Source organism: Lissotriton helveticus, chromosome 7 (genome assembly GCF_964261635.1).
Source record: "Lissotriton helveticus chromosome 7, aLisHel1.1, whole genome shotgun sequence".
NCBI classification, from domain to species: Eukaryota; Metazoa; Chordata; class Amphibia; order Caudata; family Salamandridae; genus Lissotriton; species Lissotriton helveticus.
In genome coordinates, this window is record NC_136068.1 from 1,875,143,849 (window position 1) to 1,875,171,585 (window position 27,737).

Consider the following 27,737-nt stretch of genomic DNA (forward strand, 5'->3'; position numbering starts at 1 on the left):
TCATCTGGAAAATATTTTCAAGTCTCCTATGTATTTTAGTGAATATTATATAATCAGGTGAGACAGAGGCGATCCTTATCAATGCTCTCAGGTGAAATGGGAATACCCTTTATCAGAGTACAGACAGAACACTATTTTAAAATGATGCCAGCAGGACCATTTTGGATGCTAGGGGCTTTATACAGTGGCACTGGAAACACTTATGCAATTATGCCAAAGTCCGTTCTAAGCCTCTTTGGTAGGCTTCTATCATCCATCAAATCTGCTTCCGTTGTCTTCTTCCGCGTTGGGCCTCTTGATACAGGTGTTTCATGAAAATAGTGCTTCTCAGTATCTGTTGGAGTGCCCTCCTGGCAAACACTCACATCTCACTCGAAAGTCTCAATGTCTCAATGCAGTGCACCAGTGTTTCTCCTTTGCGGCAGCACTACAGATATTGTGCTCTTTGTTGGTCGTGGGCACAGATCATCTCGTGCAGACCCGGGTGTTACGATGCCGACCGGCCCAACACCGCAGGAGTGAAGAACGTCCCAATCCTCTACCCTCACCGTGACCCCCAACACCCGCAATCAAAACGGATGGTGGAGAACACGACACAGGGAGAAGGTGGGTAACAAAACAAGGGAACCCAAGGTCTTGGGGAACACAACTCGTCTCCTCTGGCTTCTTGGCAGCTGACAGCTTGACACAGACGAGACCGCTAAAATGAAAGAAGGAGACAAGATTAAACACACCCCTACTACACCCCTACTACTATTGCAAGTGCCAAGTACACACACGAACCACTGACCTCCCTGCTTACCCCAGATAACAAACTCTGCATTAACTACACGTAGGTGGTCCATAGAAGTGCAGTGTGTCCTATACTTTCATAGTGTTTCCTATGCTGTCATGCATTCACACACTGAGCATAGGATATAGGTGTAGAAAACATGCCTCAGGCCCTAACAAAACAAGAAAAATAGCCTGAACCTCGTGGGGGAAGTTGGGTGCTCACACCAAGGGCCCTGGTGCCACTGCACCGACTGCACTATCGACAGCTGCATTCCTGTTTTGGAACGGATGTCGAGACCCCAAAGCTGTGCAGCACTCTGAAACAGCCTAGCTACCTGCAGCGATGCACACTCAGGGCAGACAGCACACATGCAGCTGCACACCCAGGGCAGACAGCACACCTGCGGCTGCACACCCAGGGCAGACAACACACCTGCAGCTGCACACCCAGGGCAGACAGCACACCTGCGGCTGCACACCCAGGGCAGACAACACACCTGCAGCTGCACACTCAGGGCAGACAGCACACCTGCAGCTGCACACCCAGGGCAGACAGCACACCTGCAGCTGCACACCCAGGGCAGACAGCACACCTGCAGCTGCACACCCAGGGACACCTCCAAGCTCCATATGGCAAACACTGCTACCATAAGGTATAGCTAGCATGTAGGTGTGTGGTTATAAGCGTTGGTAAGTGTCAGAAAAGCATTAAAGATCCTTTTTACATGCTCCCAAATGTTTAGATAAGATACTGTTTACCTAATGTATACAGGATTGCCCTGGCCACTACCTGGATACCCCCAAGACCATACCACTATCCGGTGTGCCACCATAACCTTACAGATGTGAAAATTAGGTAAACTCTGCAAGTATGTATTCGATATTCATGTGCGTTTCAAACTGTTTATCATGTCTGACACGTAAGGTATATATCTTCCATGCATTCGTTTCACTTCCAAATCAAAGTCTGTGTAAATTAAACCTTCAATTAACAATGAACTTGTAATGACTTATCTGTGCAGCTGTGGCCCATGCTGTACCGTCCCAGGCCCACCTTTTGGGATTCATCGGTAGGAAGGACTCAGGACAGCAGGTACGGGCAGTGAGTGAATCCACAAATAGGGCAGCAGTGAAGAGAACTGGGGCAGAGTGATTCTGAGACCCTGGGTGTGGCAGAGTGCAGAGTGCCTGCCTTACTAATTTATTAACACCACCTTTCTTGTAGTGCGGGGTCACCACCTGTAATAGTAGAAATAAAGATAATAATCCAAGGAAATCTAGTGGAAGTAGTCAGGAGTTTATTGGAGCATCCACACTGTAGAAGATCAGCAGGGCAACTGAAAACTGTCTGATCCAAGTTACATAAATAAACTATCACATTCAAAGGTACACAAATCAAGCATGGAATAGTGAATAACAACAATTCTAAATGGAATTATTTATGAAAATTCCGGATGGAATTCTAACATAGAAAACCTTCTAAAAGAAAGAAATGAAAGACATAATTAACTCAATACTACACATCCCCACCCTTCATAAAATAACAAAAATGAGATTAATTATACAGAACAAAATCATTGAACTTTTTTGGAATACGTATTTGAAGAATTCATATCTACATGTGAAGAATCATTAGAGGCATTACAATTGGATGTTTCATGATCAACAATATAAGGATGTAACTCTTCTTCAGGATTAACGGTATCACTAGAAAAATCTGGTTCAAACAAAATATTCCCTCTAACAATATAAGGATCAACTTTAGCAATTTCTGAGATATTCCACCAAGATCCATTATCCAAAAGAACAGAAGTCTTGCCAATTTTACATATAACAAAAATAGGTAATTTCATTTTAAATCTGTCCCCAACACATAACTTTGGTTTAATTGAAGGAACAATCTTATTAGAAACAACAGCATTCTTCTTTGCCAATTTATAAATAGTGTTCATATCAGATTTTGAATTAGCTTTCTCCACCCACTAAAGGGACAATTCTTGTTGAGGATCTCTACCCTTGAGTAACAGAAAAGGAGAACATTTTGTGGAAGAATGGTGTACATAAATAAGACCAGACTAAATCAGCAACATGAGTTTTGACATCAATATGAGATTTAATGGCCAACTGTATACCTTCAACCAATAACCTATTACACCTTTCCACTAGGCCATTCATATTAGGAGAATACTATGCTGTTTTGATGTGCTTAATAAGTTTCATAAGAAAGGCTTCAAACAAATGAGATGTAAATTGTGTTCCATTATCAGAAACAAGAGTCGAAGGAAAACCTTCTCTTTTAAAAATGTCCTTAAGAAATTCGATAATAGAACAAAAATCAACCAGAGACAGCCATTTGTAGTCCACCCATTTGGAGAAATAATCAATGACCATTACAATATATAATTTGTGAGACAGAATACCCTCATAAGGACCAAGAACATCAATAGCTAATTTTCTCCAAGGCTTGTCTGGAATTTCAACTCTCACCAAATCAGAATGCAAAGGTTTCAGCACTTTATCTGAACTAGCACACAGAGAACATTTTTTGACAAAATAAACAATGTGATCATCCATATAAGGCCACCAAAAAATTTCTCTTACTTTTTTAATTGTGCTAGATTGACCTAAGTGACCTAAATGAGCAATAGAAATGATTATTTGTCTGATTGAATTTGGAGGAACAAAACAATCACCTTTTAGAATCCGATTATCTTTAAATGCCAACTCATCCTTTACCTTCCAAAATACTGCAAGTTCTTTAGACATATTTCTTTCTAATGGCCAACACTCTACAATATATTTTCGTACCAAAGAAAGATCTTCATCTAACTCCATTGCTTTAAACCATTCATCTTTAGAAATGAGGTCAGACACAGAAAGAACAACATCATCTATAGACGCTACAACACACTCATCAAAGTATTCAGAATTATTAGCAACTTTAAAAACAGGGAATAATCTAGATAAACAATCTGCTCTAGTATGTTGTGATCCAGGAATATAAATTATTTCAAAATTATATTGATAAAGTTTTGCAAGAATACGCACTAGTCTTGAAGATGCTTTACCTACGCCAATTTTTAGATAATAAAGAAATCAAAGGTTTATGATCAGTCTTTATTTTAAAAGACTTTCCCCACAGTTATGCCTTAAAATGTTCAACCGCCCAAGAACAGCCTAACGCTTCCCTCTCGATAGTAGAATAATTAGATTCTGAAGTTGACAAAGGTCTAGACGCAAAAGCCACCGTAAATTCTTTACCCTTGGCCTGACTTAACACAGCGCCAAGACCAGTAGCGCTTGCATCAACAGTAATTACACTCACGTCAGTAGAAGAGAAAGGAGAGAGAGGTTTACAATCAATAAAAGCAGATTTGATGGCAGCCACATCATTAGAATGTTCACTCAACCAAATAAACCTACATCCTTTTTATAAGTAATAACCTTAATGGTAAAACAATGTCCGCAAAGTTTTTAACAAACCTCGAATAATATTCACATAAACCTAAAAATGATTTAGGTTGGTCTTTGTCTTTAGGTTCATTCATATTCCTGATAGAAGAAATATGATCTTCCTTAGGAAAAATACCCTCTGAATTAATTCTGTGTCCCAAGTATTCAACTTCAGATGCAAAAAACTTGCACTCGTCATAACGAATAGTCATTCCTCTATCATCCAAAATAGACAAGACTCTATCAAGAGTTTCATTATGCTTTTCAACAGATTCTGAGAAAATTAAAATATCATCTTGAAAAGCGATAACGTTTTCGATGTTTTTAAATAATGAATTCATCAGCTTTTGAAAAACTGAGGCTGCCGAAGGGAGACCAAAAGGCATTCTAATATATCTGAACGTACCATCAGGTGTAATAAAGGTTGTGATGTCCCTAGAATCCTCAGTTAATTCCACCTGATGATACGCAGATGTAAGGTCAATAGTACTGAAAACCTTCGCGCCCTCTAATTCAGCTAACAAATCCTGTATCTTAGGTAAAGGATGACACTCCATAACAATTTGTTTGTTTACATATCTCAAATCCGTGCACATCCTAAGCTCGTCATTTTTTTTTAACTAAAACTATGGAAGAAACCCATTCAGATGCATTGACAGGTTCAATAACTTGTTCAGAACACAGGTTTTTAATCATTTCAGATAATTCACTCCTAACTGACAAAGGAACATTTCTTAATTTATGTTTAGAGGGTACTGCATTTTTCTTCAACACAATTCTGTGTGAAAATCCTTTAACTTTTACAAGTTCTTTCTTAAACACATTTTTATGTTTACTTAGTAAATTTAACCCAAAGTAATCAGTGTCTCTATTCTCAATACTATTAATGTGCAGATCCTCTACAAAACATACTTGTGTCTTTGCATTGGGGCGTAAAGTAATGTCAAATTTACCTTGATGTTTCCAACCAAGCACTTGTAGCCCATCAACAGCTACATAAACTTTACCACGAATAGTCTTATGTTTAAAAGAAATGTCAGACACAAACTAGCCTAACATATCAATTATCTTGCCTCCAAAACCAAAAACACGAATGTCATTCGTTTTCAATTGTTTACTAACCCAAGCTTTAAAGAAGAAAGCATCAGAAATAATCATATAAGGAGAGCCAGAATCAGCCATGACTTCTATATCCTTGCCTTCTACGGAAATAGTGCACATAGGAGGAATGTATGGTTCAGAATCAATATCATCATCAGGTACAACTTGACCTAATATGTGAACGTCAGTAATAGCAAGGATTTCATTTTCAAAAGACTGTTCAATAGAAGAATCTTCTTGAGTCTCCAAATCTGAAAGAATTGCAACTCTTCCATTAGATAGACAATAATTTCCAAAATGACCTATCTTTTTGCATTTAAAACATTCTTTACCTTTGGCTGGACATTGTCTAAATTGAAAGGAATGTGAATTTGGACCACAACGATTACAAAACAATTTCCTTGTGTTACTCTGTAATTTATAATTATTCTGTACGGAAGGTCCTTTAGTTACATTTTTATTTTTGACAAAAACATGAGCTCTAGGACTAGAATCTTTAACCTTAACAGCAGCAACACCAGTGGTAATTTTATCAACGTTAATATTATTAAACAAATTAATTGAACGTTCAACACTTTTAGCAATTCGTAATGTTTCTTCTAAACTTGGATTGCGTTGTCTAAGTAAATGTTCTTGAATTTTTTTATTTGAACATCTAATAATTAACTGATCACAAATATATTTATCAATTTGATCACCAAAATCACATTCTGCAGCAAGGACCCTAAGACATTCAAAATAAGTATCCACAGGTTCATTAACTAGTTTTTGTCTTGTGTAAAAGTTATATCTTTCCATAACAATATGAGGTTGTTCAGTAAACCTTTTTATAATCTGTCAACGGCTTCTGAAAAGCAGTCATAATCACCCTTATCCATACCAGTAGGAGTAGGGGAAAGTGGCAAATGTATAAAGACATCTTCAGCATGACCACCTAGAGTATTTAAAAGAATAGCAAGTTTCCTTGAAGGACTAAATGAACCACCATCAATAGCCAACAAATAATGGGCAAATAACCTGTACCACTTCTCCCATTTCATACTAGGTTGACTTGGTCCTGAATAAAAAGGAGGTGGAGGTGTGCAGCACACAGTACTCATGGTGATACACTAACTGTAAATTAAATTATAACAATATTTTTTTTTAAAAATTGCTAGTGTCGAAATAATTAAAATGAAAACAGAAAAACAGGTTAATAAATATCTATGGTAATCCTTACTTATTTCCTCTGAAAAGAAACAAATCATTAGGCTTTTAATAAATGTATTCCTTACTTATTTCCGCTGAAAAAAAAAAAATTATTAGTTATACATATTACGATGAAAAACGCTAAACACGAGGAAAACACGCTTCTCTCGTTGCTTAGTTACTGAAATTAAACAAAATGGCCGCTAATGCGTGATGACGTCATCACGCTAGACAGTCATCCAATGAGGAACCTATTACGTGTGTTCGTTCGTTGTGTGCGCGTCACCGAGACACACAAGCTGCGTCCAAGATCGTGTGTTCGTTCGTGGTGTGCGCGTCACCGAGACACATAAGCTGCATCAGAGATCTCGAGCGGCAACCGTGACATCAAGTCTCTCACATTCTAGAGGTAAAGGTAGGCTCCTTTTTCAAAAATAAATATTGTTCCGTTTTTCAAGATAGGCTGTAGATCTTCAAAATGCAATAGTAGTAAACACCAAAAAGCCGACACAACTCAGGTGAAACGAAACCACGCTGCTTGTTGTCCAACTGCTCTCCGATCAGTGTGCACGGTAGTAATTCACCAAAGCAATTTCGGAGGGAGGAAAATAATAATACAAAGTAAAAAGCTTACGTAGTGTCATGCAGTGTTCACCTTAAGTTCCAAATGCAAAGCGGTAGCTTACGTAGTTTAATCCAATGCTCGCCTTAAGTTCCAAATGCTGCTTTAATTTTGAAAAACGATAACAATTTCTCCAAAAGTGAAATTGAAAACGCTGCAAATAACACAAACAAGAGTACACTGCAGGATAATTATTGTAGTCCAGAACATTTCAAAAAGAAATAAAAGATCTTCAACCAAATTATGAGAAAAAATCCCAAAAATAATCTGTGGATGCTCCAAAATGAATCAATAGAAATCCCAAACATCGCCAATATGTAATAGTAGAAATAAAGATAATAATCCAAGGAAATCCAGTGGAAGTAGTCAGGAGTTTATTGGAGTATCCACACTGTAGAAGATCAGCAGTGCAACTGAAAACTGTCTGATCCAAGTTACATAAATAAACTATCACATTCAAAGGTACACAAAGCAAGCATGGAATAGTGAATAACAACAATTCTAAATAAAATTATTTAGGAAAATTCCGGATGGAATTCTAACATAGAAAGCCTTCTAAAAGAAAGACATGAAAGACATACTTAACTCAATACTACACCACCACAGCTTCCAGAGGCCTCTTCAGCCGTATAAAACTCCACTTGTTGTTGACCCTGTAGAACCTGTCATTGGTTCCAGGTACAGGACAGTGGTATGTGCACACTGACTGAATAGCAAGTCATCACCATCATGGTCATGCATTGTGGCGTCACAAAGATGGCTACTTCGATGCTGACTCAAAATATCCAGCTGTATTACTTCATTGTCCTCACTACCAATGGCTTGGCAAGTCTCTGTTGGCGCGCGTTGCTGCCACAGAGAGCCGCTGCACGACAACCGGATTCTGAATCTGGTAAATTACTGCTGTGATGTAGAAACTGTGGGAAAGAAAAGGTGTTTGTTCCTTTAGCCAAGTGGTAAGAGGTAAGAGGGATGGATTGCTTCTCCTGTGTCCTCCACCTTGCAGCGTTCTCCGGGGTCCAGAACTTGGCTACCCACCTCTGTCCACCTCTCTCACATCTTCTGAGACGAGGGTGGTTGGAGACCATGACAGGTCCTTCTCTACTGCCAACCTTCAGCTGCTGATTTCAGGTGACCCCAGGTGGAAGGGACCTGCCTTCTCATAGAAGATTGCGCATTGAGCAGCGACTCTCTACTCTCTGCTCTCAGTGTGAGAGGAGGCAGACTGGCTGTGGATAGGGAGGGCGGTTTGATAGTGTGGAAGGGTGTCAGGCATCAGGTAGAATGGCATGGAAGGGTGGCAGGCACCAAGTATGGATGCATGGAAGGGTGGCAGGCACCAAGTATGGAGGCATGGAAAGGTGGCAGGCACCAAGTATGGAGGCATGGAAGGGTGGCAGGCACCAAGTGAGGAGGCATGGAAGGGTGGCAGGCACCAGGTATGGAGGTGTGGAAGGGTGGGAGGCACCAGGTATGGTGGCATGGAAGGGTGGCAGGCACCAGGTAGGGAGGCATGGAAGGGTGGCAGGCAGCAGGAAGGGCGGCAGGGAAGGGTGGCAGGCACCAAGTAGGGAGGCATGGAAGGGTGGCAGGCACCAGGTATGGTGGCATGGAAGGGTGGCATGCACCAGGTAAGGAGGCGTGGAAGGGTGGCAGGCACCAAGTAGGGAGGCGTGAAAGGGTGGCAGGCACCAGGTAGGTAGGCATGGAAGGGTGGCAGGCAACAGGTAGGGGGGCGTGGAAGGGTGGCAGGCAGCAGGAAGGGAGGCATGGAAGGGTGGCAGGCACCAGGTAGGGTAGCATGGAAGGGTGGCAGGCACCAGGTATGGAGGCGTGGAAGGATGGCAGGCACCAGACATGGAGACATGGAAGGGTGCCAGGCACCAGGCATGGTGGCATGGAAGGGTGGGAGGCACCAGGTAGGGAGGCATGGAAGAGTGGCAGGCACCAGGTAAGGTGGCATGGAAGGGTGGCAGGCAACAGGAAGGGAGGCATGGAAGGGTGGCAGGCACCACGTAGGGAGGCATGGAAGGGTGGCAGGCACCAGGTATGGAGGCATGGAAGGGTGGCAGGCACCAGGTAGAGAGGCATGGAAGGGTGGCAGGCACCAGGTAGGGAGGCATTGAAGGGTGGCAGGCACCAGGTAGGGAGGCGTGGAAGGGTGGCAGGCAACAGGAAGGGATGCATGGAAGGGTGGCAGGCCCCAGGTAGGGAGGCATAGAAGGGTGGCAGGCACCAGGTAGCGAGGCATGAAAGGGTGGCAGGCACCGGGTAAGGAGGCGTGGAAGGGTGGCAGGCAGCAGGAAGGGAGGTGTGGAAGGGTGGCAGGCACCAGGTAGGGAGGCGTGGAAGGGTGGCAGGCACCAGGTAGGTAGGCATGGAAGGGTGGCAGGCAACAGGTAGGGAGGCGTGGAAGGGTGGCATGCAGCAGGAAGGGATGCATGGAAGGGTGGCAGGCACCAGGTAGAGTGGAATGGAAGGGTGGCAGGCACCAGGTATGGAGGTGTGGAAGGATGGCAGGCACCAGACATGGAGACATGGAAGGGTGCCAGGCACCAGGCATGGTGGCATGGAAGGGTGGCAGGCACCAGGTAGGGAGGCATGGAAGAGTGGCAGGCACCAGGTAAGGTGGCATGGAAGGGTGGCAGGCAACAAGTAGGGAGGCATGGAAGGGTGGCAGGCACCAGGTAGGGAGGCATGGAAGGGTGGCAGGCACCAGGTATGGAGGCATGGAAGGGTGGCAGGCACCAGGTAGGGAGGCATGGAAGGGTGGCAGGCACCAGGTAGGGAGGCATGGAAGGGTGGCAGGCACCAGGTAGGGAGGCGTGGAAGGGTGGCAGACAACAGGAAGGGAGGCATGGAAGGGTGGCAGGCCCCAGGTAAGGAGGCATAGAAGGGTGGCAGGCACCAAGTATGGAGGCATGGAAGGGTGGCAGGCACCAGGTAGGGAGGCATGGAAGGGTGGCAGGCACCAGGTAGGGAGGTATGGAAGGGTGGCAGGCACCTGGTAGGGAGGCATGGAAGGGTGGCAGGCACCAGGTATGGAGGCATGGAAAGGTGGAAGGCACCAAGTATGGAGTCATGGAAGAGTGGCAGGCACTAGTCATGGAGACATGGAAGGGTGGCAGGCACCAGGTATGGTGGCATGGAAGGGTGGCAGGCACCAGGTAGTTGGGCATGGAAGGGTGGCAGGCACCAGGCATGGAAGGGTGGCAAGCACCAGGCAGAGCATTTGTTGCACTGAAGTGGAAACTGGTTATGTCAGTGGTTGGATGTGGAGGGCGGCGTGACACTAATTGGTAGAATATTTTTGTAAGAAGAAGGGGGAGGGAAGTGGCTGCTTAGAGGGTGGTGTTGGAGGGTGGCCATAGCGCATATAGGGATTTTTTGTGTTGGGCAAAGTTGATGGGATGGGAAGTTCATACCAAGGTTGGTTGGATTGTGCATGGCTCATTCATGGATCCCCTGTCCTTCTGCTTCTCATGCATGTAGGAAGGAGAGAGTGGAGGGCAATAACCCTGGAGATGGGGAACTCTGAATAGTAGTAATCTGAGTGATGTCACAGGGAACCTGACTATTTGATGTCACTCAGAACCCCTCAATGAAAATTATCCTGTTCTTCACAGTGTTCTTTTTGTTGTTAATAGGACACCAATAAAAAAAAATAATAACAATGTAATAAAGACCGCTCCATAGGAATTAGTTCAGTTGTATATTTATTTAAGCAGGAACAAGAGAAAGGTAATCATACCGACAGGTCCAACAGATAACTGATCTCTCTCCCACTATTCTGGAATACATGAGAAGCCAGGTGATGCATCATAGAACATAGAACACTCACCTGTGGTCTAGGAGATAGTGATACAGATATGCCACAAACAATTGTATTAATAATAATAATAGATGTTTGCTTCCAATGTTTCTATAACTCAAGTCCTGTACAACACGCTAGATGTGTTATTTTTTTTTATTTTCTATTTTTTTATTTTTATTTCCACAATTTCAGACACATGATATGACAGTTCCAATAAGATACAAAAAAATAAATAAATCAGAATTACAAGAATTAAATACCTAAGAGAGTTAATACAACCGAATATTGAGAATTCCCAAATCCTATCATCTATACAATGGCTAATAAGTGGTCGTAAATCAGAGTTAGTAGTCATGGATTAATATAGACAAATAATCATACAATCAATCCTTGAAAGTTCCCCGATGATATACAATAGCTAATGAGTACTCAAAAATCACGGTTGGAGATCATACATCCATATATGAATAAGTAATTATACACTCAGTTATTCATATGAACTAGAAAAAGATCCCAAATCATCAGCCCTAATTTTCGTTTCCTTACCCCCTTTAATGAATATAAGCTGGATTCCAAACTGGCTAATCTATACATTTTCGCCTTACAAACTTCAAACCTTGGTGGTTCTGGGCATAGCCAATCCCCCGCAATGCATAGACGTGCCACAGTCATTGCAACAAATAAAGAGACTGACTGCCCCATCCCTAGAAGCATCAAGGCGGGAGTGATACGGAGTGGATCCCCTAAAATATTGGATAAAAAACGTTCCATATCACGCAAAAACAAATTCAATTTAACACAACTGAAAAAAATGTGTCCTATATCAGCATTTTCTGTCCCACAACGGAAGCATTTACCATTGTAACGATTACCCCACTTTTTCATCCGTGCTGGTGTATAATATAATCTAAATAAAGTTTTAAAAAATTGTACTTTTAAGTTTGCTGACTTAAGAACTTCTTGTGATCTAAGGAGTGCTTCTTCCAATGATATATCAGATTCATTTTCTCCCAATATCACTGACCATTGAGAGGTATGTTTTTCCAAGTCGTCCTTTTTACCCGAACTAAAAATCTTATACAACACTCCGATTTTGCTCTGAGACTTTAAGGCCTCAATCAGAGGATTAGAAATTAATTTTAATTTCCGTTTTAACAAACAATCGCGCATTTGTAAAAACTTAAAAAACTGACTGTGATAGATTATAAGCCTTTGCAAGATCCTCAAACTGTTTAATAGTTCCCCTCTGATCATACAAGTCACCTAGTAGCCCAATTCCTTTTTCTTGCCAAGCCCTCGCCGTCCTATCGCCGAATATAGATGGGAGCAATTTTGTCGCACTCATCGGAGTATGATAAGAGAAAACTCCTAAATTAGTCAGTTTACGCACCTTCTTCCATACTTTAATTGAGGCATCTACGGTCTTAAATCTGGTTCTTTTAAAACAGCTCCATTCAATTTCCCAAAATAAATTACGATTAGCTTCAGTTCCTAAAACTAAGTAGTAAATGGAACTGCTGGGAGTTATTGTTGTTGTTGGATTGCCCTCGTCCGCACCACATAATAAAGCAAACATTTTTTGGAGAAAACAAACATAATAGTATAAAACAAAATCAGGTACTGCTAAACCGCCCCTAGTTCTTGATAATATCATAAGTCTCATGGCTCTTCGCGGCTTCTCAGGAGCCCAAAGAAATTTCGAGCATAAAGCCTGCAGCTTCTGGAGTTGGATTACCGAGATTTCTAATGGCATTGCTCTAAAAAGATATAATACCCGTGGCAATATATTCATTTTTAAGATGTTTGTTCGGCCAACCAGGGTAAAGTGCAGCCTCCCCCACCTCTCCAAATAATCTGCGATATTACTATATAGTGATCCCCAATTTGCCTCCACTACAGCAGACATTGATGCCCGCATTTTAACTCCCAGGTATGTAGCTTCCCTGACAACTCTTGAGTCATCAACTACCACAGTGTCAGTGCATACAAGCTGCGTTTTCATGGCATTTAATTTATAACCAGAGATACGGCCAAATTTCCCAGCTAACCGTTCGATCTCAGTCAATGCGGAGGCAGGATCCTCTGATGTAATCGCGATATCATCCGCATATGCAAATACTATATGGGGAATACTACGTACCACAAAGGGTTTGATAAACTGGCTTCTGGAGAGCATTACAATAAAAGCATTGATATATAACGTGAAAAGTAGGGGTGAGCAGGGGCACCCCTGCCTCATGCCTCTAGTAATCCGCACTATTTCTGAGGTTGATCCCATTGATACTATTCTAGCTATTGGTGACTCATATAAAGCTTGCAATGCGATCAAGAACTTTTGACGGAATGCCATACTCTCCATTAGTAACCATAAGTACTGCCATTCCACGCAGTGAAACGCTTTTTCTGCGTCTAGCGGAATCAACCCCAGTTTATGTCTCTCTACCTCCACAATATCAAACAAAGTAATAACTTTGTTAATATGTGTCACCGTCCTCCGGCCAGGTATAAAGCCGTGTTGGTCTTGGGATACTAAAGAGGATATGACTTTAGAAAGGCGATGGGCTAAGATCTTGGAATATATTTTTCAGTCACAATTTCAAAGTGAGATGGGCCGGTATGAGCCAGGGAGTTCTACCTCTTTACCCTTTTTGCTGAAAACTTCAATTGTAGCTTCATTCCATGTCTTTGGTGCTGCCCCAGTTTGAGCCGCCCAAAACGTGGCCACCATCATCTCGTTTAAATCATCAAAAAAAACTTTATAAATCTCCCCAGGTAAATATTCAGGGCCGGCTGCTTTCCCCATTGCAAGCGTTTTTACTGCGTTGGTTAATTCCTCCAATGTTATCAGAGCATCCAACATGTCAGCCGCTACAGTATCTAATTTGGAAAGCTCCCCAAATAAAGTGAGATTTAATTCCACAGTCGCGCTTTGCGTACTGTATAGATAAGAGTAAAATTGATGAAAAATGGCAAAAATCTCCTTTGGATCAGATCTTAAAACCCCACTGTTATCTTTTAATGCTACAATATTTAGACTTGCTTCATTCATACGCAATTTAAGGGCTAAAGATCTTCCTACTGATTCCCCATATTCATGACAAATTTTCCTCAGTGCCAAATACTTTCTTGTGTTCTCACTATCTCATACTCCCACAATTGTTGCCCTTTTTCTAGGCACCTCATCCTCTATGATGTCTATGTTACCCTGAGTAGGTATTCCCAGAGTCAAGTTCTCCTCAGCCAGTTGCAGCTCCAGATAATACATCTCCATCTCCGATTTTAATTTTTTTTGACAAGCTAGCCCAAAATTCAGAACCTCCCCCCTAAAACAAGGTTTAAAGGTGTCTCACACAATACTAATGTTAGCAGAGATCCGATTATTGTCAAAGAATTCCTTTAACCACCCTGTCATATTCTCTATAAACTTATCATTCAAACACAATTTCCGGTCAAAGAAAAATTTTCTGACAGTGCCCAATACCCCCCACCCAGGAAGTATTAAGACAATAGGCGAATGATCTGATGAAATTTTAGGGTAAATCTGCATTTTGACTTTAGCTAAGTACGTGGTACGCATAAAAATGGAATCCAAACTCACTTTCTTTTTATGGGGGTGGGAGTAAAAGGTAAATCCGGGGTCTGCAGGAGATAAAGTGCTTCAAACATCCGCCAGACCGTAATCCTTTAATATATTAAATATCGCTATACACACCTGTGGTTTCCGGCCTTTATACCTTTTTATCCCCCCGACAATGTCCTGACCGGTTAGGTTAATATTCATATCCCCACAGATGATTAAGGGGGGTGGGCCAAGTTGCAAGCTCCATATGGATTTCTTCCAAAATCGCAGGCACGTCTAAGTTGGACCCAAATATATTACATAAGGTAAAGGTCCCAAGCCGCCAAGCACTTTCAACTATAGCCCATCGGCCAATTTTGTCTGCTAGTTTCCACTGTACAGTAAACAAATTCTTTTTAGCTAAGATAGCCACCCCTCGCGTCATTCCTGCTTGTTATGAGGAGGCAAAAACAGAGAAACCCAACTCTCCTAACAAATGATGCTTATTCCATGGGAGATGGGTTTCTTGAATACAAAAAATATCCGGGGAGACATAACGTAGCTCAGCAGCTACCCTCCTCCGTTTATTAAAGTTATTTAGACCTGAAACATTTAAGGAGCATATTTGGATATCGCTAGCAGCCATGTATCCCCGGTGAAGTTCCCCAATGATGTTTGACACAGATAAGCAATACCATTGCCACAAAAAACCTTCTTTCCCCCTACATTCAAAACTTTTTGTTAACTTTCTTTTCATTTTATTGTTTTTTTATCTGAAAGTGTGGATTTTTGCTCCCCTTTTACCCCACCACCATAACGCCCCCTAGCTCCCTTACACCCCAAAACCCCTGAGCCCCCCTGTAACCCCCTCCCTTCCCAATAACGAGGCTTTAGGACTTATGGTCCTGCAGATGCCAGCTGGCAGTTTCCTCATGCCCAACCACAAGCCCTCTGTTGCACAAAAAGAAAAAAATAAGGGGGGAAATCCCCTCCCTTACTACAGGAGAGACTACATATGTGAGAGAGCATTAATTATAAACCCATCTCTCCTATCTAGATTTCACCCCTAAGGCGTGAAAAAAACAAAACACAAAAAGGACAAGGAACTGCGTTTGCAAGGAACCAACAGGAATGATTACCCGGTTAGGGACATATCATTACAGGTATTACAGATATTACAGTCCACAGTAAAGTCCAATTAATCTTTTACACATTTAGCCAAAAATTCCCTGGTTCTAAATATTATTCAAAAATTCCTTAGCCGGCCCTGCAGTAGTGAAAAATTGTATGCGTTCCTTATATATAATCTTCAATTTTGCAGGGTTCAAAAGATAAGCTTGTGCTCCTTTGGCTTGAAGCAGGGTGATTAATGGACGGAGCTGCCAGCGATTTTCCATGGTGTATTTACAGAAGTCCGGGGTAACAAAGCCAGAGCCAGGTCTCCGCTTATCTGGTCTGGCAAGTCTGAAAACATCCTCCCGGGCTAAGAAACTGTTGAAAGAGATTAACAATACCCTGGGTCTACCCAGGTTTCTCTCACCGGGTTTGCCACTAACCTGACCAGCGGGTCCCCGAGTATTGAAAGGGAAACGGTGTGCTCTTTCAATTTCCCTGTCCCAGTCCCATTTACTTAGCTCAGGGAAAGCGTTCTTAAATAAATCCACTATAGTTTTGTGTGGATCCTGACCCTCTTTTCCTTCTGGCACTTGGTGAACCCTCAGATTATTGCGACGTGCCCTATTTTCGAAATCTGCTAATTTCCACTGGGTGTCCTCCTTTATTTCCTGTAGAGCATCTATCACCTCTTTCTGCTGCTCAGCCATATCTTCTAATTTGGAAATGCGGGTCTCAGCCTCATTGAACCTGGTTGCGGAGTCCGCCTGCGATTTCGCAATCCGCCGAACCGAGCTCTGAAGCTTGCGACATAAGGTTTGAACCCTTTGACTTTCTGCCCTTGTCTCGTCACGAAGTGACAATATAGCTGGTAGATCAGAGCTAATGAAATGTCACCATTTGTTGCATTGAAAGAGTCCTTCTGGGATTTATGTAGCGTACCATCTTCACCTATATTGATTGGAGTTTTTGCTACATTTTTGCGAACAGTAGATGGACTGTCCTCCGCTATATCTACCGAGTCGTCCAAGCAAATACCACTAGTTTGCCTACCCCCTTCCATACTCATATGCTGAGCATATTGTGCAACTAAATCCTCACAGGATGAGGGTAAAGAGGGTTCTGACATTGAATAAAAATCTCCTGAGTCTGCGTTCTGTTGTATTAGTTGCTCTTCGCCCCCACCGACGGTTCCTGGTATCAGAGGTGCACTGTTTTCAGTAGGTAGACTCCCCCCAGTTTGTTGGATCTCTTCAGTATTTGAGTTAATATTAGGGGAAGGCACCTCTGTCATCCCTTTTGCGGGCCCCCCCTTAGACTTATCCTTCCCTAGTGCGAAGCTGCGAAGATTGGCGCTATCACTTTGTTCTTTTTTGCCCCCACTCCCTTTGCTTTGACTGTATCAGGGAGACCTTTAGAGTTCTTAACAGTTATTTGCACGGGGGTAGACGCGTTTCTGCTCACCTCGGTAGGGGCACCGCTCTCTCCTTGCTCCTCAAGTATCCGCGGCTTCCCCCTTGTACCTTTAGGCGGCATAGTGGCAGATCCCTCTCCTGGCCTCTATCCAGTGTTGCTGCTAGCCGGCTGCCTACAGCTTACTGCTGCTAACTTCTGCCGCACACGCTGCTCTCATGTCCAGGTTCGCCGCTCACCAGCCACTCTCCATTCGCCAGTCACTCGAGCCGATTGCCGAAAAACTCCCACCAGCCATTGAAGCCGGAGAAAAGTGTCTGCCGTGAGCTCAGCACAAAGAGCCACCACAGCTGTGGTGGCTGCTGTAAACGCTGGAAAGTTGACCCTCGGACTATCGGAAAGCGGCTGCAACCGGTAATCCACCGCTCACGGCCACAGCATTCCTCTGTACCCGGAGTACTCCTTCTCTCGCTGTGTCTCTCCCGACCGTTTTACAGGCTTGCAGGTGAGTCGAGGAGCGGTCAGCCTATGCGGCCACTCGCTTGGGCGCCATCTTGCCTCTCGCTAGATGTGTTAAATGTCATTTAAAACAACAAGTAAGTTAACTAAAGCAGATCGATTTAATAATAATGTATGGGACACCAGTGTCACAGAATTAACACTAATCTTAAACTTGTTATCCGTTTGGGTGATTCATGTAATATGGCACAGCTCCACCATCCAGTAGTTGTGCAGCACTTGAATGGAACTGGTCAGATGTGTTTTATAGACATGACCTGTGCACTATGTGCTTTGGGAAGCAGGAGAGAGCAGATAGCAAATGGAGGAAGATAGGCAGGATTGTTTCTTAATGCAACAGTAAGGCAAATTTGCTCCTGCGCTTTTCACACAGTTTCAAAGTCTGTCATCTTTGCCGAGCTTTTCTCAATTACATAATCCTCATGTCACAGGAAAGCCTGTTGTGTAATATTCGGTATCCGATACGGATCGTGTACCAGATATTAAGCACCGGCATTAGGTGCACATATTTCCAAATACTGTACGTGTTTTCTTTTTTACAAAGTTCCTCACTTACATTAAAAAAAATCTTCCCTAACTTGCACTGACATGGCATGAAAGTAAGGAAGCCTGGCAATGAGTGCACTTGAGGAGGAAAAAACAGGCAAGAGAGTGCTGTATTTTTATTTCTTAAAATAGCGTTAAATATCTTTTTAAAGCAGCTTTATAGATTTCCAAGTACAAACTAATGCGTAAAATTCAATACATGATTTATTCATAATGCTCATATTTCAGTAAAATAATTTGTGCATATAAAATACAGCAAATATTACAACATGAATGAAGGCTTCAAAAATATCGCAAGGACTAATGTACTTTATATTTCTAAATTATTGTGCGGTGCTGCTTTACAGCTAAACTTCATCAAGCTAAAAAGTTATTTTACCAGGTCACACAGCCAATATTTAATCATGTACCCATCCTGCAGCCGAGGAGCACGCACTACTGTGCCTATTCTGAAATCTCAGATTAAGTTTAATCCAGGATTCTGAACCCTGTGCCCCCCTGAATCTATCCCCATGGCATGGTTGACATGGTGGCCCCCATAGGGCACCCTTTATTCTTTCATAGCCAGCTTTTTCATGGTGGGGTTCCTCCATAGAGAGGCTAGTGGTGAAAGAACTCAAAATATGCTAAGCAGGACTTGTGCCAGTCCCTGCTTAGCATAATGCATAGATTCGCTCCTGCACCACCACCAGGAAACAACTGCTCCCTGGCACCGTAGGTGATCCACCGCCGATACAACTTTGTAAGTCGTAATCGCAACTCCTATACCAGAGTGAGTGTGGCGATGGCAAGACCTCCAGACTCGTAATCAGGCCCCGTATCTTTGGGGATATTGACAGCTATGTAAGACCAATGATTATCTACCTTACATTACATGCTGTTCTATTCTAAAAAACATTGATGAAGATTAAGTTCTGTTTAAATATTACATTGCTAGATCACAACCAGTTGCAGTGCAATAGTTTTCAGTGTCAGTGGACACAAAATGTACTTTAAGAACAATGGGGCAGATTAGGATGGTGGACGAAAAGTGTCCGGACTGCCAGTCTCGCGGGAAATGACCGTCCGACCGCACCGTGGGGAAATGGCGGTGCTATTAGGATTCCCCTCCAGGAAAACCCAGGCGCGGTGGACAGATGTCTCCAAATACCGCCGACCGCGGACGGAACCATAGAAAAAACGACCGCCGCGGACATGTAGGGCTGGGTCCATGGCGGTCGGGTCCGTGCGGTGGGTCTCGTGGCAATGCTTTCCCTCTCCATTGTGGTGCTTCCGCCGTCTATGAGATGAGTTGTTTCCGCTGTGGTGTTCTGGTTTGTTTACGACATCGTAATATTGCGGACGGTCGGGACGTCATTCTGCACGGCGGAGAGCCTGGATTTGTTATGTGGGAATCTAGGACCCTAGTGTAATTTTTCCCGATCCATGCCCATATATAGGTATAATTCACGCAGTCCTTATATAGGCATAAAGAATCATCACCTTATTTAGTCTTAGCCTGTGCAGCCCAAATACGGCATGGGCACTTCCACTAAACTCCAAGAATCCACAATGATTTCTTGGTAAAACCAGCCTTCAGCAGTCAGGAACTTCCCCCTACTTGAATACTAATTTCTCCGAGAAATCCTGGAGTTTTCAAGGAACTAAGGCTCTAGTGACGATATTATGTCCAATCTTACGTCAAACTCGGCACCTTCAGAGGTATAAATATGCCTACATTTGCCCAGTCAAACACTCGGTGGTTCATGAGCAGATCGACTAACTACTTGCCTGATACCTTGCTGCTGAAAGTACCGAAGGAAGCCGACCCTCCAACTGACGCACTGAGAAGACGCTGTCTTTTCTCCTGCCGAGAAATCCAGCTCCGATGTTTCCAAGCTACCCTTGCGGGTTGCTGTGTGGAAAAGTAAATTTTGCCATGTTCTGTGTCCCTACGCCTCATCCATCATATGTTATGTGTGCATGACCAATATGCATATGTTATTCCCCATGTCCGATTAATGACGCAATTACAGTTGTGTCCACCTCTAGTATGTTAGTTTCCAGTCCTCGTGAATACTACGAATATCAGGCCTATGTAAAGTAATGTTGCCACGTTTCTCAGTGTGCACGTTATTTCATTATAAAGTCCCCGTTTCCAGGCCTCAAAAGGGCCCGGACAACAGATTCAGCTCCTGTCTCCTGAAAGCCTCGCTGAGGAGCGATACAGCCCCCACCTGTATCCTCGACCCTTCACTTACTTCCTGCCTCGCAGTGCCCGGTGCAGCTTGGCTCTGCCTCTGAGTCTGCCAAGAGTATGTTATGATTCCAGCTATCAGTTCAGTCCTTCTTCTCTGCATTCCTAAGCTACTGAACTGCATCAATAGTTTCCGTCATTGTCTAGCCTTTTCGTCTCCATGTTAGAGAAATACTGTATTAATGGTCATTTAATATTCTTCATCACGCATTTCATGTAGAATAATGTATGGTCCAGTCTTAGAATCAAGTTAGCTTTTCCCCTCATGACTTCTAGTTTATATCAACATGTTCCCTAAACATCAGATACCAGATAGGGTTTAGGTACATGTCGCTCCGACCCTCCAGACTCAAGTCTCTGCTCCTAGCACAGAGTTCGTAGCCCCAGCTTCTCCTAGTAACACGTCATTGCCAGTTTACGCGCACCATTAGATTAGAGGTCCCGGCTCCTTAGGTAGCCCCCTCCAATGTTTCCGCCCATTCATGACATATTCTGTTACGTTTGCATCACATGTCTAAGTATACTCCCAGTTACACCTCTTTTTACTGTTATCTCTCGCGACTGCTACGCGTCACACCTTCTGCTCCACCCACTGTTACGCCTACTGCAATGTAATGCTATGTGTTTGCGCTATGTATATAAGTTGATGTATTGTTATTAAAAGTTAGCGCGCTCATCCCAGATCAAGCCCCGGCAGCTGCTGGGCCCCAGTTGTCCTGCTGGGCCCTGTCACCTCTGTTCCTATGCAGGTTGTCCTGATCCTGTCCTTATGCTGTAATAAACCTGCAGAAACTCCTACTACCTCGAATCTTGACTCTTATTTTATTGAGCTATCTGTTATTCATTCATTAATTCAAAAATAGATCCGGTATTATTTATTTATATACCACATAATGGCGCCCGAACAGGGACTTGCCCTTTCCCCACGCGTCGGTGAAGCCACGCCGACCCCCTGACCCTCTGCAGTCGTGACGGAACCATACCGTGCACTGGCAGATATTTCTGCTCCAAGTATCCCTCAGGCCCACGGAGGAGACGGAGGAGGCGGTCCAGCATCCGAACGAGACGGTGGAGGAACGCGGCGAGTCCCGACCAGAGCCCAAGCCGAGAGTCCAAGGTCCGAGGTATCCGGAGGCCCACCTGTAACTGAAGTCCGAAGTTCGTCGTCCGTCGTCCAGTCCAGTCCGAGGCCTTCCGTTCCGTGCTGCCCGGTGAGTACCATTGCTGGGGTAGTATCTAGACAGGACCAATCTAAATTGACTCCTGGTCCGTGGGTTGGTGGTGCCCAGACTCACAAACGAAGTGTTCACCTAGGTGGATACGGGTCTTGATGCGTCCCTTTATGGGACCGGTATGTTCCGTACTGTTACAGCAGTGCATCCAGTAATTCTAGTCTGTTCCGTTCTCGAGAAATTCTGTTCTATTTCTGTTTTCAGTATTCCAGGTAATATTCTGTTCGAACTGTTATTTATAATGTTCTTCATGTATTTTTAATGTTGTGGTATGAGTGTGATGTGATTTCGTGTTTTCATTGTGTATTGTATTGTGTCCAGATTACAGTTCAGTCATGCCGCTCTTTTCCAAGTTACGTCAGATAAAAACTAGAAAGGGTTTATTAGAGGAAGCAGTTCCTGTCCCGCCTAGGGACAGTCCAGGTCACTTTATGTATCAGAAACATGGCATAAGCGCCATATTGTATCTAGATTTATGGGTAGAGTATACCAAACAGTTAGAAGAAAAGTATAGATGGCCCGTATCGGGTACATGGGATGCCGAATGTATCATGAGAGTAGAAGAAGCATTATGGAAAAAGAAAGCCAGACAGTCACAGAAAGATGCCATCGAGTTATGGCGTAAAGAAGCGCATAGAAGAACCGAAAAGGAAGTCAGAAAGTCAGAGTTAAGTAGAGAATCCCAGGAACGAGCCCAAGAAAGAGAATTAATCGAGATAGGTGAACAAGTCAAAGCCGAACAGTCAGACAGACAGAGGCATGCCCTCATTAAGGGTATGTATCCTCTTCTTGCCGAGGGTGTGCCAAAAGCGACCCCAGAGGCATCCAGTAATTTCCCGCCACCATTAGTTCCGACCAAGCTACGTCACAAACCGACCGCAGCTGATATTTTTATTTCGTCCTACTTGGACGACACAGTCCCAGAATATGCAAATCCTGTTCGCGCTCCGCCAGTCCCTGTAAATCAGGCACTTCCCGCTCCTCCAGACACCGGGGTGCCCTTAACAGCTCCCCCGGCCCAGTCCGCCATACAAGTCCAGCCCACGTTACAATTACCGACCCTGCCAGGACGAAGAATGTCAGTCGACGATTCTAGTCTAGGGGCCGCGGGAGGAGGTCTTCCTCAAACCCCGCCGCCACACAAGCGTTCAACATTACTCGAATTACATGCTCAAGCGTTACAGCGTACGCCCAAACATCAGTCTGTTACAGAGATCAGGCAAACCCTTAACGAATGTGTCTATGATCCAGTTCCAGGCGAATATAATATGGTTTTATATTCCTTACGTGTAAGGAGAGTGACCGAGTATCTAGTCACCTTGCCGAATATGAAAGAAGATCTAGACAGAATATATCGTTTCATCCGTACAGGGGATGATCCAGAAAGTATTGGCGAGATTATGTCTCAAAGGAAAGCCGAGATCCAGCTCATGATATTAAAGTTCCTGATCAATTGTCTAATAAGAGAACAAGATTACCCGTCTAAAGATTCCGCCGAAATGAGAATCCTGACAAGGTGGAGTGATAATATAGCCGAGGGTAAGCACAAGACCATTAGTGCTATGGAGAGTATGTACAAGAAAATCCGTAAAGAGATAATAAGGTTACACAAACAGCGTAAAGCAGCACAAGTAAGCGAGAAAGAAAGTATCTCTGATCCTGAAGAGGAAGACGAGAATTCCGCCAGAATAGCGTATGTAGGAAAATCTAGATTTCCAGATCGCCATTTACGTCTAGAACACAAGTCTATTTTTCATCATCAAGCACCAGAACAAGGTTCCCTAGAACAAGTATTTCAAGCGACCGACCACATTCTGAAATCACGAGTCGGTTACAGTGAATTAAGTACTATGCATGAACAAGAACTAGCCCGATCAGCAGTCCGATGGATTACTGATTCTACCACTTTTCCGGACGAAATAGTGGCACAAATGTTTCTGAAACTGCCCCCAGCCGAGCAGCGACTGGTGGGTATGTATATGATCCAGCACCTCATTACTCTGTATGAGGGTCAACATTCTGATCCAGGTCCGTTGCACGATGTCCTGAACGAGTTACTCCAGTATAGATGGAGAGGTCTAGGTACCGATTTAATTAGTGTCATTCTAGAACAGCGCCACAAATATAGAACGTTTCTGGACCCGCATTTTGTTCATGTCTCACCCCCAGAAAGTAAATCATTCTACATAGACAGACAGAATCCGTTACGAGAAGTCCACCCAGTCCAAGGGGCGGGTGGCGTAATGCAACGAGTGTTTGTATACACTCCGATTTCAAAGATGGAACTTCTTGAAATGAAGAAATTAATTCCCTGTCATGACAAAGATCCAGCAGGGTTCCATAGAGAATTAAAAGACATGCTCCGTATGGGAGAATACACTTACCCAGACATCATTAAAATGTTAAAGGTCCTGTTACCCGCAGGGGTGTATGAAAAGTTAAAAGAAAAAGAATGGGAGGTGGGAGAGAAAAAGATCGATTGGGCAGCTCTAGAAGCTGAAGACAAAGCACGAGTACCAGGTACCGGTCTTGGAGATAAATGTAAAGAATTACCAGAATTATTGATTCAAGTTTTACCCAGATTATTGACAACAAGAAAAGAAGACTGGGATGCAATCTCAGCCTGTAAACAGAAACAAGATGAAGATATTAGTGATTTTTATTCTAGATTTGAAAAATGTTTTAGTATTAACAGTGGTCTCAAGACAAGTAGTGAGTCATACCCTCACCTTTTTGTTACTAAATTAGTCGAGAATTCAAGCCCACAAATTAAAAACCGAGTTTTGAAAGTCGAAAGCACCTGGCAAGCAAATACTCCGTCCCAGATGCTCCAGATGCTCCAGTATCACCAGAACAGAATCAGAGAAGAGCAAGAACACGAGAGAAAACGTATGAAAGATACGAAAATGAAAGTGCTAGTTGCACAATCTGTTCCTCAAGACAGTCAGAAGAGGGGTCCGAATCAAGCCAGTCATCCTGCAGCTCCCGTTAAAGGGAACTGCAATTATTGTAAACAGCCAGGTCATTTTATAAACGAGTGTGCAGTTCTGAAACATAATATAGCTACTGGTAAGACTAAAGAAAGACCACGTCCGCCTAGACAAGAACAAGTTTCACAGATTCCTCAGCCGCAGAATGCACAACAGACAGTTCCCGCACCGCAGCCTATTGCTGCAACACAGCACGTTACATCGCAGATGTACCAGTATGCTCAGACAGAGTATCCAGAGTACCAGCCATATTCATGAAACAGCCTAGAGAGGGAGGTAGGCTTGCCTCTCATCGAGATACCTGTAGATCAAGAAGGTCCCTATGTTCACAGTCAAGTATTAGGGAAAGACAGAAAGTTTTTGATCGATACAGGGGCAAGTAGGACCACAATTAGTCATGCCGAAGTTCCAGGGGCTCCGCTCTCAGGCTCAAGAAATGTTTCCCTTGGATTTTCAGGAAAACCCATTATAAATGAGATATCAAAGCCAGTCACTCTAGAAGTAGGTCCATTGTCCCGCACTACTGATCTGTTACTTACTAAGTCATGTCCAGAAAATCTATTAGGCATTAAGACACTGAAAGAATTAGGTGCCGTTATTTGCTGTTCCCCAGAGGGAATACGTCTGTTCCTACGTGATTTTAAGGGTCACTATGTATTACGAGATTTTGATTCAAGATTGTCTAATGTTCCACAGCATTTATGGGCGCAAGGTCCAACTGATGTAGGTTACATGCAAATCACACCCCATCGTGTGACTCTCAAGCCAGGTGTAGTGTTACCCCGAATCAGACAGTACAGATTGCCACCTGAGGCTGTAGCAGCCTTATCCAAAATTATTGACGAGCTCATGGCTCAAGGAGTAGTTGTAGAAACTGACTCCAATGTATGTAATTCTCCGATCATTCCAGTCATGAAACGTACTGATCCAAATGCACCCCCAGTATATCGATTAGTGATTGATTTACGAGAGCTTAATAAATGTATTATTCCTCAGTACCCAGTTGTTCCAGACATCTCTTCCCTGTTAACAGCCATTGATTCCGAAGCCACGTTCTTCACTGTTATTGACCTCAAGAATGCATTTTTTAGTGTTCCAATTCATCCAGACAGCCAGTTTCTTTTCGGATTTTGTTTAAATGGAAGGAGCTATATGTTCACACGCGCTCCTCAAGGTTTCACAGAAAGTCCTAGTATTTACAGTCAAGCACTCAAGAGACAACTAGACAACATTCACATGCCAACTGACACTGCCCTGCTCCAGTATGTCGATGATCTACTGATCACAGCCCGTTCTGAACGTGACTGCGAACGAGCATCCCTTACAGTTCTGTATTTCCTTGCCGAGATGGGGCACAAGGTGTCACCTTCGAAGCTTCAATTCTGTGTCCAGCAAGTGGTATACTTAGGACACTTACTGTCCAAGAGGGGTAGGCAGTTGACACCAGACCGTATCCAGTTAATAGCGAGTCTTCCCCAGCCCAGAACCCAGAAGGAGGTACGTGCCTTTATCGGCCTTACTTCTTATTGTAGACAATGGATTCCCCAGTATGCATTTCTAGCCAAGCCACTGATACAGTTAACGACACAGGAGGCAGCCGTATCGACTGTCCTCCCTTGGACATCTGAACATACACTTAGTTTCAATGAGTTAAAGAAAGCCCTATGTCAAGCTCCAGTTCTAGCCACACCGAACTACAGTAAGCCTTTTACACTTTTCGTTACTGAACGCGAAGGTACAGCATTATCTGTTCTCACACAAGATCAAGCAGGACAATACAAGCCCTGTGCTTATTTTTCGAGCACATTAGATCCAGTCTCCCAGGCGTTGCCTGCGTGCCTCAAGTCAGTTGCAGCCACAGCACTAGCTATCAGACAAAGTGATTCCATAGTTTTAGGGCATTCCCTGACAGTACAAGTCCCACATTCAGTAGAAGTTCTTTTAAACCGAACACAAACTCAGCACTTGACAATTGCACGTTTAACGGGTTATGAATTGACACTGTTCCAGCCACACATAGAAATTAGACGCTGCAACGTTCTGAATCCTGCTACACTGTTACCATCAGTTAAATCAAATCCAGACCCACATGATTGTGTGGAAGTAGTTAATATTACGACAAAGCCAAGACGAGACCTGACAGATATTCCGTTACCAGATCCCGACCTGACACTTTATGTGGATGGTTCATGTATGAGAACTAGTACAGGAGAACTAGTCGCCGCGTATGCAGTGACTACTGACACCGAAGTTATTGAAACACACCGTATTGATACCCTGTCCGCTCAAGCAGCAGAGCTAGTCGCTCTGACACAAGCCTGTATACACGCCAAGAACCTGAAAGTTAATGTTTACACAGATTCACGTTACGCATTCGGAGTTGTACACGACTTCGGAGTGCTCTGGCAGGAGAGAGGTTTCATGACTTCTCATGGAACCAAGATTCAGCATGGTCTCCTTATTCAAGCCCTGTTAGATGCCATACATTTACCGACATCTATTGCTATCATGAAATGCAAAGCACATACGAAAGTTACTGACATTATTTCCCAAGGTAATGATCTAGCAGACCGCACAGCCAAGCTTACAGCACAGACTCCAGACATTCCAGTTAACATGACACTTACTCCAGATCCGATTACATGCATGACAGTTAAGGACCCTACTCAAGACGTCATAGATATACAGTTACATGCTACTCCCGATGAAATCAAGAAATGGTATGAACAAGGAGGGGTCCAGACAGATCAAGGATGGTTAACGAAGGGTAGAGCCACATGGTTTCTCCCCGACTCTATGGTTCAAGTCATTATCAATACCGCACATAGTCCAGCACATTTAGGAGAAAAAGCTATGTTAGACAGTATCCAGAACATTTGGTTCAACAAGCATTTACGAGCTGCAGCCAAGCAGAAAGTCCGCACCTGTATGATATGTTGTCAGTTTAATCCAGGTAAAAGTGTTCCGGTGGAACAAGGTGGTTTCCAGCCCCCTGACCACCCTTTTGAGGTCCTCCAGATGGATTATATTCAGATGGAGCGATGTCGAGGTTTCAAGTATGTCCTTGTAGTAGTATGCGCTTTGTCCAGGTGGACAGAAGCATATCCAGTCCCAGATTACACAGCCGCGACCACTGCCAAGCAGTTGGTTCGTGAATTCTTCCCTAGATACGGACTC